This window comes from Culex quinquefasciatus, chromosome 1 (genome assembly GCF_015732765.1).
Source record: "Culex quinquefasciatus strain JHB chromosome 1, VPISU_Cqui_1.0_pri_paternal, whole genome shotgun sequence".
NCBI classification, from domain to species: domain Eukaryota; kingdom Metazoa; phylum Arthropoda; class Insecta; order Diptera; family Culicidae; genus Culex; species Culex quinquefasciatus.
The window spans coordinates 31114947-31126250 of record NC_051861.1 but is presented as its reverse complement, the minus strand read 5'-3'; positions in this window follow the sequence as shown (position 1 = coordinate 31126250).

Genomic DNA, 11304 nt, shown 5'->3' with positions numbered 1-11304 from the left:
TATACATGAAGGTGGGTCTACGACGTTTTGATTCAAAGTTCATTTTTAGAGCAGGATTATAGCCTTACCTCAGTGAGGAAGGCAAAAAGGTTGCTGAGATATTGCTGTGCAAGGATTTAAAAAAGTAAAATTGATGTTTTATAAATCTCACCCAAAAACGGTGCACTTAATGAAAATTTCACATAAGTATTTTTTGATTGCAAGTTCGATTTTACATTGAAAAATGAAGTTGACAAATTTTTGCGACCAATATTTCTATTTTTTTAAACAGCAGGTGGGTCATTCCATCTCAACTGTGCACAAAAAAGTGCAAAATTGAAAATTACCCTCTCCGATACTGCTCAGAGCTGTTGATACTATCAAAACATGCAAGAATCCCTTGTGACGTCCCGTTAAATTGCGTTTGCGAAATTGGTTTTGTGGCGGCTTCTGTGGTTAAACGTTGTTGCGGTAGGATGATCGTGAAAGCGGAATGAGAGAGAAAAGGAAAAGGTCAATCGCGAGTGTGTAAACACGAAAACGTGTTCGGCTATGTTCGGCACTGAGAGTTTCAATAAGGAGAAAAGAGCAGTTCTGGAGTTTTTTTTTTTTTGAAAAGGACCAATAAACCAAATTTTCAATTTTTGCTTTTTGGGTGTTTTTTAATACCCCTGACTCAAGGCGGTTCTAAAACACCCAAAAAGCAAAAACTGGAAATTTGGTTTATTGGACCTTTTCAAAAAAAAACTCCAGAGTTGTATTTGAGGCATGAATATTCAGGCGGGATAATTGCAGTTGCTGAGAGCTGACATTTTGATATTTTAACAACCTTGGACCCGGCCTTTTTAGGTTATGCAAAAAATCACCTTTTTTGTAGATACACAAATCTTTTTCTTAGGGAACTCCCAGAAAAGCAGGGAACCCCCAGAAAAGCTGTTGACATCAATAAAATCGAAACCTTGTATAGAATTTTACTAGAATTTAAAGAAATCAGAACCATAATTTTCTGCTTTGCCTTCCCAGTGCTTCGCACGCCTCTGTAATATATCAGTGAAATGTTTCTCATGTTTGATAAACTCGTATTTTTATTTTATTTTGTTGTTTTGGCATTGACTACAACGTCCAGACCAATTTGAAATGAAAGTTGATGTTAGAATTCATCAAATAACACCGTTTTGACAATAATTATACAAATTTATATTCAAATAATTGATAAAACAAGATGAGGTGTCCGGGTTTCGAAGCGTCCGGGAATTTGAATCATGACGTTATTTGTCTGGTATTCATTTGCCCTTGGAAGTGCAGGATTTGGTATTGCTTTGGTCTTCCCCATACATTTTTTTGGTATGATTTCATGGTATTTTACCATCTACTACTGGGCAACCAAGTAATACCAAAATTTGGTATTCCCGTGTTATTTATCCCTGCTCGGGTATGTTGCCCCTTTGAGCCGGCCGCGCAAAAATGGTCCTTTTCGGAAGCTAATAACTTTAAAGCAAAAATCTTAAACAAATTTTTAATGTAGCCTAGAGATGGGTTAATCTGTGAAAAAAGCTCGGATTTGGACCACCCTAATGCAAAGGGATGCCATTTTCTTCAAAGGCAGTGTATGTATGTTCTCTAGAAAAGTCTGCAGGAAGTTTTTTTTTAATAACTTATTTTTATTTGGACCTTTTAGATGAGGGGAAGGCACCAACCACCAGTTAGGTTACGTTTTTTTTGGTAAAACAAAAACAACAAACATTTCTGGGGTTTGTTTCAGTCTGAGGAATGACTTTCTTGGGAATGTGATTGAACCAATGTTGAGTTGGATTTTCCAGTGAATGATTTTTAATAATTTCATGGTGAGGCTTCATTTTCAACTCAAAAACTCCCACAAACAGTGCATCCAGCAATTTTCCCCGGAATCAAAGTTATTCAGCTCAGAGCAAGCACCACCACCACCACATCATCATCATCGTGCCACTCTACAGATGATGTGCTTATTGCATTTATGGGCCAACAATAACATAAACCCTCTTAGTGGATGGAGCAGTGCAACACCCCCGCCGGGAGGCCATTTCACCACGTGCGAGATGATTGTGGGCAGAGGATCCTCCGACACAATTATGTAAATGACGCCCCACAACTTATCGATGGCATGTTTGGTCCACTTTTAGAGCCAGCGAGAGGTGTCCCTTTGAACTGCCACTCAACTCCGCGAGCACCAACCAAACTCACCTGGAGCATCCCTAGCAGGTGCAACGCACGTGCCACAGTTGGAACAGCACACCCCTGCTACTGCTAGTGGTGGTGACTATCCTGTCAAGTGCATTATTGCAATGGATTGGCGCGGAAAATTTCCCCCGGAAAGGTGGAGCACATCCAGCATCCGAGGCACTTTCAGAAGAGAGCGAGATATTTCCCGCAACAGCAACATTGGAGCTTTCACCATCACCACCGCCATAGTTCGCCTCAGGAAGCATTATATAAAACAATTTAATTACAGTGTTCTACATTCGCAAATTAGTGCCACGCTCTGCTCGCTGGCAGCCCTGCCCGGCAGCCCAAAGCCCGGGTTGCCTGTTGTTGATGCCTGACGGTTGGCGTCGAGTTGATCCACTTTGGACATCGGGACGGTGGGAGGTTTTCTTGGCAAATGTTTAAATATATGTGTGTTGAAAATATGAGATCCATAAACTTGATTTTGCAGGGTTGATCAAATCCGATGGGGATGTATACACTCAACCCCCGGTGGTTGGTCACTTTTTTCGTTTGACACTTTTTTAGTTTGTACCCCGTTGGTTGGTCAAAGTCAAACTAAAAAGTGACGAACTGTCACTTTTTACACGACGCTCACGCACACTATCAAAACAAACGTTTGGTAGTGTGTGTGAACTCCGTGTAAAAGGGGTGTCAAAATAAAAAGTGACCCCGTTTGTTTGACAACAGTTAGTGTCAAACCAGCGGGGTTTGAGTGTACACTATTTAAATAAGCAATAATCTCGACTTTCATCCAAATTGGACCCCCTCCACGAAGGACAATCAAACATCTCATTTTTTCAGATCGTTGGGGAAGGCTCCTCCCAACTATGTCCATGTGCAAACATGTTTCATTGTTTATTTACATTCATCTGACAATGTTTGTCTTAATGAGTAAAAGTTTGAGTACGGTTGATTTTATTACGAAAACGGACCGACGATTCACCAAATTCAAACAAATCTTCTACTGTTGTTTTTTCAATAGTGATAAATAAAAGTTTTGCTGAAAATTGTTATTGTATCAACCGGGTTGACTTTGATAGTTATTGAAATCGTTATTCCAAATTGACCGCTGGTAATTGAATGATAGTTTAACGAAGTTCAATAACTTTTTACAACATGTATTTATATTTTTTGGTAAAGTAAATAAAAGGTACACAATTTGATCAAAATTAAGTGATCAGTAAGTTTTCAAATTATTTCGTTTGAAATTTGTTCGTATTTATCATTTTGCGAACAAATAAGAAACCTATCAAAGTGACCCCGTTTTACGGTACCTGCATCTGTGAAATTTTTTGAAATGTTTTAGAGGACTTAAAAAGATATTTATTGTTCTAAAGTGGTGGATGGTGCAAGTTTGGTATCGAAGTAATGTTTATTTTTTTATTTTTCAAAACTCCCTCTAAGTGATAAGTGAAATTTGAAAAAAAAAAAAATATTTATGTTTTTCCGATTAAGAAAACTTTTTGAGGAATGCACCCTTGCAAAAAATATTTGTCAAGAGCTGCAAAATATCATACAGTTAACATTTTTTGACGTTGTTGATTGTACTACTCAAGGGGTTTCCAGCATCATGGCAGACTGGTCACTAATCCGGAATTACTTGGAATTTGAGCAAGTAATTCTGTAATTCCGGATTTACTGAGTAATTCCAGAGTAATCCTGGTAATTCCTAATAATCCCAGTAATCCTGGTAATTCCATGATTCTTGTTTGTGAAAACATACTTCAGAAAATAATAAAATAATAAAAAATAACTGTTTAAAAGATAATTTCGATAAACTTTTTATAATTCTATTTATTGCCTATTAATTTTCATGTATGAAACCAAAGTTTCAGCTAGTACGGGATCATTCGGATTTTGAGTAAGTAATTCAGTAATTCCAGAATTACTCCGCAATTCTGCAGTAATTCCTATAATTCTGGAATTACCTAGTAATTCCGTAGTAATTAGAGTAATTCCATAGTTACTCAGTAATTCGTGTATTTCCCATTAATTCAAGTAACTACTAGTTATTCTTAAAAGGTAAATCGGCAGAATGCATTTTGCTTTTCCTTGATGCTTTTTATGGTTGTAAGAAGTACAGAGTGGATTCGAAATGTCCGCCAATTTGGATGCTCTCTAATTCAAATGTATTCGGATGAAAAACACTCAAACGTCAAAATCAGTTGTCAAACTGACGTTGATGTTTACCACATTATTCGATGATTTCCAAGTAGGGCGTCCAATTTTCCAGGGTTTTGAGTTTACCGGAAAACGGAAAAAATATATTTTTTATCCCGGGAAATTTTTGAAAACGTCATGAAATCTATGTTTTCTTTATATTAGTTATGTTTTTAAAATCAAACTAGCACTAGCACTTTTAGATAGTTTTAAAGATTTTTTTTGTTCTTTGTTGTGCTTTGAATTTTAAATGCACTCGAACGCCAAAATCTTTTTTTTCAAAATGATGTTGATATTTACCCAATTGTTCGATGATTTCCAAGCAGGACGTCTAATTTTCCCAGGTTTTGAGTTTCCCGGAAAACGGGAAAAATATTTATTTATTCCCGGGAAGTTTTTAGTTTTTGAAAAAGTCATAAAATCTATGTTTTCTTTATATTTGTTATGTTTTTCAAGCTTTAAATTTATAGAATTAGCTCAATACTATTAATATCAATCTAAACAAGGATAGCAGTTTTTAGATAGCTTAACATTCCAACGCCCAAGGCTCCAAAAAAGTTGGAACGGTAACTCCAACTCGCTGGTTCTCGAGCATAACTCAACCAATCAAGATGATTCTTCTTTCCAGTGATTTGCTAGATGTTTAGATGATTATAGAACTTTGCAGAACTTAATTCGATCAAATCTGTAATTTTTGCGATCAAAAACATCGTTCCAACTTTTTTTTTCGCGTGTAAAAAAAAATCGCCAAAAATTCCGCGGCGGCAGTCCTTTTAAAAAAGGTGGAACGATGTTTTTGATCGCAAAAATTACAGAATTGATCGAATTAAGTTCTTTACAATTTTAGGATCTAGACATTCTTACAAATCACTGGAAACAAGAATTGTCCCGATTGGTTGAGTAATGCCCGAGAACCAGCGAGTTGAAGTTACTGTTCCTCTTTTTTGGGAGGCTTGGGCGTCTGTGTAAGTTGGACATGCGTTGGGCGTTCCAGTGTTAAACAAATTTTTGCTGTTCTCTGTTGTGCTTTGAATTTTATATGCACCACATTTCTAATTCAAATTAAATAAGTATCTTATAAATATTTATTTTTTATTTATTTCTATATGACATGAATAAAACAGCTTGAAAATTGGTTTAAGATGTCTAAAAACAAAAATGACAACAAATAAAATGGTACCAATTTATGTAAATTTTAGAAAAGTTTAAACTTATTAATTGTAATACTAATGTAATTTCCAGGCCAAATTATGATTTTTGTTTAATTTCGGAAATTCCCCGTACAACATATAAAAATCCCGGGAATTTTGTGCCGGGAATTCCCGGGATGGACGTACTATTGCCAAGCACGTGGTTTTGTGCATTTGACAGCTGTCATTCGTTCCAATTCTCAATATGCTGGAAGCTAGGCAGTAATTCCAAGTTATTTTTATAAATTTGAGCAATGCTGCGTGGTTTCTGGAAATCCCAAGTAATTCTGGGAAATCAAAGTAATTTATGACATATTGCCAGTAATCCTGGTAATTCCATCTAGACTGGTCAGTAATCCTTGATGCTGGAAACCCCTTGGTACTACTCACGGTGTTTTTTTCGAGACCTCAAAGAAAAAAAAATCGGTATGTCTGATATTTGGCACCGTGAAAGAAGGGATCTTTCCAGACATTTTGCGGGGTATACTAAAATATTTCGTTGGGGAGTCAAGTACAACTTTTTTTGAAGATTATTGAGCAATTCTCTACGAAATCGGTCTTTTTTCTTCAATTTTATTTTTTGTATTTTTTAATCCGACTGAAACTTTTTTGGTGCCTTCGGTATGCCCAAAAAAGCCATTTTGCATCATTAGTTTGTCCATATAATTTTCTATACAAATTTGGCAGCTATCCATACAAAAATGATGTATGAAAATTCAAAAATCTGTTTCTTTTGAAGGAATTTTTTATCGATTTGGTGTCATCGGCAAAGTTGTAGGTATGGATACGGACTACACTGGAAAAAATGATACACGGTAAAAAAATTTGGTGATTTTTTTATAATTTTTTATCACTAAAACTTGATTTGCAAAAAAAAAACACTATTTTTTTTTTATATGTTTTAGAGGACATAAAATGCCAACTTTTCTGAGAATTCCAGGTTGTGCAAAAAATCATTGACCGAGTTATGAATTTTTTAATCAATACTGATTTTTCCAAAAAATCGAAATTTTGGTCGCAAAAATTTTTCAACTTCATTTTTCGATGTAAAATCAAATTTGCAATCAAAAAAAAAAATTTACTGAAATTTTGATAAAGTGCAAATATTTGTGAAATTTTCCGATCTTTTCGAAAACAATATATTCAAAATTTTCAAATCAAGACTAACATTTCAAAAGTACGAAACATTCAATATTACGCCCTTTTAAAATGTTAGTCTTGATTTGAAAATTTTGAAAGTATTGTTTTCGAAAAGATCGGAAAATTTCACAAATGTTTCATGTTTAAACATTGAAAATCGGACCATTAGTTGCTGAGATATCGACATTGAAAAATGGTGGGCTGTTTGGGTGCGACTTTGAAAACATCAATTTTCCTGTTTTTAAACCTTTGCATTGAAATATCTCAGCAATTAAAGGTCGTATCAACAAAGTCCGAATATGCAAAATATAGAGAATTTTCTCAGCTTTTTACAAATATATTTTTTTCAAAAGTATGCAAACATGTGCACTAATTTTAAAAAATGAAAAACTTCGACTATTTTCAAAAAAGTCACCTAAATATGGATTTAACTTGAAAACAGTGCACTGTATCAAAATTTCAGCAGAGTACTTTTTGATTGCAAATTTGATTTTACATCGTAAAAAAATACAATGTTCAAAAAAATCACAGAAAATCGGTGCATTCATGTTGATATCACTCAAATTTCTTACGAATATACTTTGGGGACTCTAACCAACTATATTTGACCAAAATTTGACCTCCAATAAAAAAAAACGAACCTAAACATCAGATTTCTAGCTTTCTATGAAATTACCCCAAAATCCCAGCTGGATATCCCGATAGCATAGCATAGCATAGCATTGGTGTCTACCCGTAGCTGCTACTTCGTTATTGACCAGGACCCCCAAACATTGCTCCGTGGACCACAGATGAAAAGTAGGAACCAATCATCACCCCTTCGCAATTTTCAAAGGTGCTGATCAATACCGACGCCGGCCACGACCACGGGGAAGTGGATGGGAATGTTAGTCCGATACTTGAGTGATGGGACCGCTAAATCAGCTGCGTCTCCGACAAAGTATCACATGAGTTTTGAGGGGTTAGTAAGATGGGTATGAGGTCAGGATTCACTGTGGTAGGTGATGCGACCATGAGCAATTTGTTTATCGGTTGAAATTTTAAAAATATTAGGCAGCCGGCTGCGGAAAGATACCTGTCTAGGAATTCAAATATAGTATTAATTCGACCGCGATTCTCCAGAAATTCTCCGTCGGCGTGCCTTCCGATCAACGGTGATATAGGAAGGGGTTCATTTAGTAAAATGATTTTATATCATAAGCCTTAAAACATATTCGACGGCGTGCCTTCCGATCATCGATGATATGGAAAGGACTTAATCCAGCAAAACGACTTGCTAGTCTAAAAAAATAGGTCCATTTTAATAGAAAACTTTAAAAAGAGAACAACACAAAAAAAAGATCGGCCAACGAACGCGAGTAGAAAAAACAATGAAAAAAGAAGAAGGTAAAAAAAACAAAACTGCGCGTCCCGAAAAGCACCACACTAATGATGCTATTATTTAATTATAATGACCAATCACCCCATGCAATCGAACAGCGACACAAAAGAGACGGAAAATAACTCGAAAAAACAGGACTGCACGTCCCCACAGGCACCGCACTCAATCCCAGCTGGAAATCCCGATACGACCGAAAGTAAATCTTTTCTGTGTGCAATTCGTCATGAAATTACAGCAACACATTGCCCGGATACAAATTTGAGCATTAAACAATACAAAACATGGATTATTTAATAAATAAGCTGTTTGTTACTAAATAGGTTCCGAAAATTATTTTTCAATCCTCTGCCACATCACACTATTACATTTTAAAACATTTTAGTATCGATCACATTGTAGAAAACAGTTTTCTGAACAAGTTCCATAAAAAAGTATCAGTTTTGGTTCAATATAAGCAGAGATATGCCCAATTTCCTGAAATAAAAAGTGTCTTTCTCCAAAATTTCTTAATTTAATTACCTTCCACATGATGGGCACTGTCTAGTAGACAGAGTCTACTGAGTTTTGTAATGTATGCTATAGAATTCTTTTCATGAATTTCGTCAAAACTTGTAATAATTTGTATGTTTCAATAAAATATTATCATCAAAAAAAAATATCATAGCAGGCAGTGCCCATCACTCCGGGATTCGAACTGAAGACCTTTGGATTGTTAGTTAGTCCAACTGCCTACCAGCGACTCCACCGAAGCAGGACCCAGGGAGACGACTCCTACACCTGGGCTGAGCTAACGACCTAATCTCTAGGCCACCGGGACCTTCTGGGATCGAACGCAGGCCGACTGGGTGAGAGGCAACCGCGCTTACCCCTATACCACGAGTCCCGGTTGTTTTGTTGTTTTTTTGTGTGCATGCTCATTTTTCGCATTTTTACCGCTTTTCACATACTCCCATACACTGTGATGCACCAAAATGCACCAACTGTGCATGTATCTGTAAAATGTCCGTGCGACTAAGCGGGATTAAGTTCGAGTGGGATGGGAGCACTGGTGCAGCGTGTGTTGTGAGCTGTAACAAACAAGGGGCTTTCGCTTCTCCAGCCCCTCCCTCGAACAAAGTGGCTTGTTTATGAAAATGGACTAATTCGTGGGTGCATTAAAATGTATGCCTCTATTCATTTGTTTCAATATTGTTCCACGTGGGTGCACTGCACACCAGCCAGTCAGTGGCGGTAAGCCACGGGAGCACGTCAGTATTAGTTGCTTGGTTGGTTCATCATCGCGGGTAGTAACATTCTGGTGGAATTGCCTTGCCGTTAGGAGGTGTTTTATGATTGACTTATGGATGGAAATGGTGAAAATTTACATATGAGTGAGAGAATTGATAGATTTGTTTGTTGCAACAATCTAACGTACTCACTAGCAACTTTTAGTAAAGAAGATGCCATTTTTACAGATGTCAACATTCCATATAACAATTAATTACGAAATAGACCGTAAGCAACACACAAATATGCAAGTTGCCAACACAAAACTTACGCCCTCACAATTAATATCAATTTAGCAACACTCACTGCATTTTGAAGCAGCCAGCACACTGCATCTCGTACCAAAGTTTGCCAAAGTGGCTTACGCGACCGACCAAAGTGACAAATGGGCAGTAATTAACGTTATGATTGGAGTCATTTTTCACAAAACTTTACCCTTGTTTCGAAAAGGGAGGTTTCAGGGTGGGCTCATGCGTGCTATGCTCTGTGAAAAAAGATGTCGGGGCTGGTGGGCGGGTGTACTAATTCCATGAATTACTTGCGTACAAAGTGCTTTCAGAACGAACGAACGAACGAAAGTTGTGCCAACGAACCGAACCAGACAGAGAGTGTGTGCCGATGGAAAAAAAAGTTGCTGATAAGAGGTCGCACGAAAGAGTTTCGAGAGTTTATTTATTCATTTTATGGGCAGCCGAGATTGTGTACATTTTTATGGAAGTGGTTCGGAAAATATGGGGAAGTGGCGCTTGCAACGGAAGGACAGGATAAAAAACTAAATAAATTTCCCAAAAATGATACAAATTCATGCACAAATTTTATCCATATCACACAGAAATTGATGCAAATAATCACAAGTTCACAAAAAATTTCCTCAAATTACCACAAATGAATAAAATCAAATCATCACATCTGGAACAAATTCTAGAATTATAGGTACAGGTAAAATTTGATAAATTCATGATAAAACGAAAGAACAACGAGAATATGTAATTTTGAGGAAATAATTTTCATAAAAATTAAACTTAGAAAGTTGCAAAAAAGTTTTAATCAAAAAATCTGACGTTTTTTCTGTAATATTCAATTTAAAATTACTCACCAATTTTTAAAAGACTGTAACAAAGCATGGTTTTGAAACATTGCAGTGATTAACTACAGGTTTTTATTGATGAATTTTCATATATACTTGACATTAAACTTCATAGAAATATTGAATTTTGAACCAACATTTTCAATTTTATTATCCAAACAAAAAAATAAATGATAAAAGTACCTATGTGATGATAAATTATATTTTATTAAATTTGTGTGTGTGTGTGTGTGTGTGTGTGTGTGTGTGTGTGTGTGTGTGTGTGTGTGTGTGTGTGTGTGTGTGTGTGTGTGTGTGTGTGTGTGTGTGTGTGTGTGTGTGTGTGTGTGTGTGTGTGTGTGTATATTCAATTCTTTGATAAAAAATAAGGAAAAGATAAGATGTGATAAATTTTTTAAAAATCATATATGAATAATAACAAGTTAAGTTGTCAGTTATTTTTTTATAAGTCAAATTTGTTTGATTTTTTTTTGCAAAATAACATTTCCAATAACTTTCCGAAAGCAATCATAATATTATCATATGGGTCATTCCACCCGAAGCGGAACAGCACTTGAAAATTACCATCTCCGATTCTGCTCAAATTTGGCAGAGCTGTTGAGACTATCAAAACATGCAAAAATCCCGAATTTCATCCAAATCGGACCACCCCCTCCATTTTTGTACCCTCCCAAAAAATCGACTTTTTGGCGATTTTTAAGCAAAACCCCTATCTTCAAACGACGATAACTCAGGAACCGCAAATCTTAGAGGGTCGGTCTTAGACTCAATTTTAAAGGAAATTGGACGTAGAATCCATTTCCGTGGTCAAAATTTAGATTAAAATATGTTTTCTACCTGTATTGCGCAATTGAAAA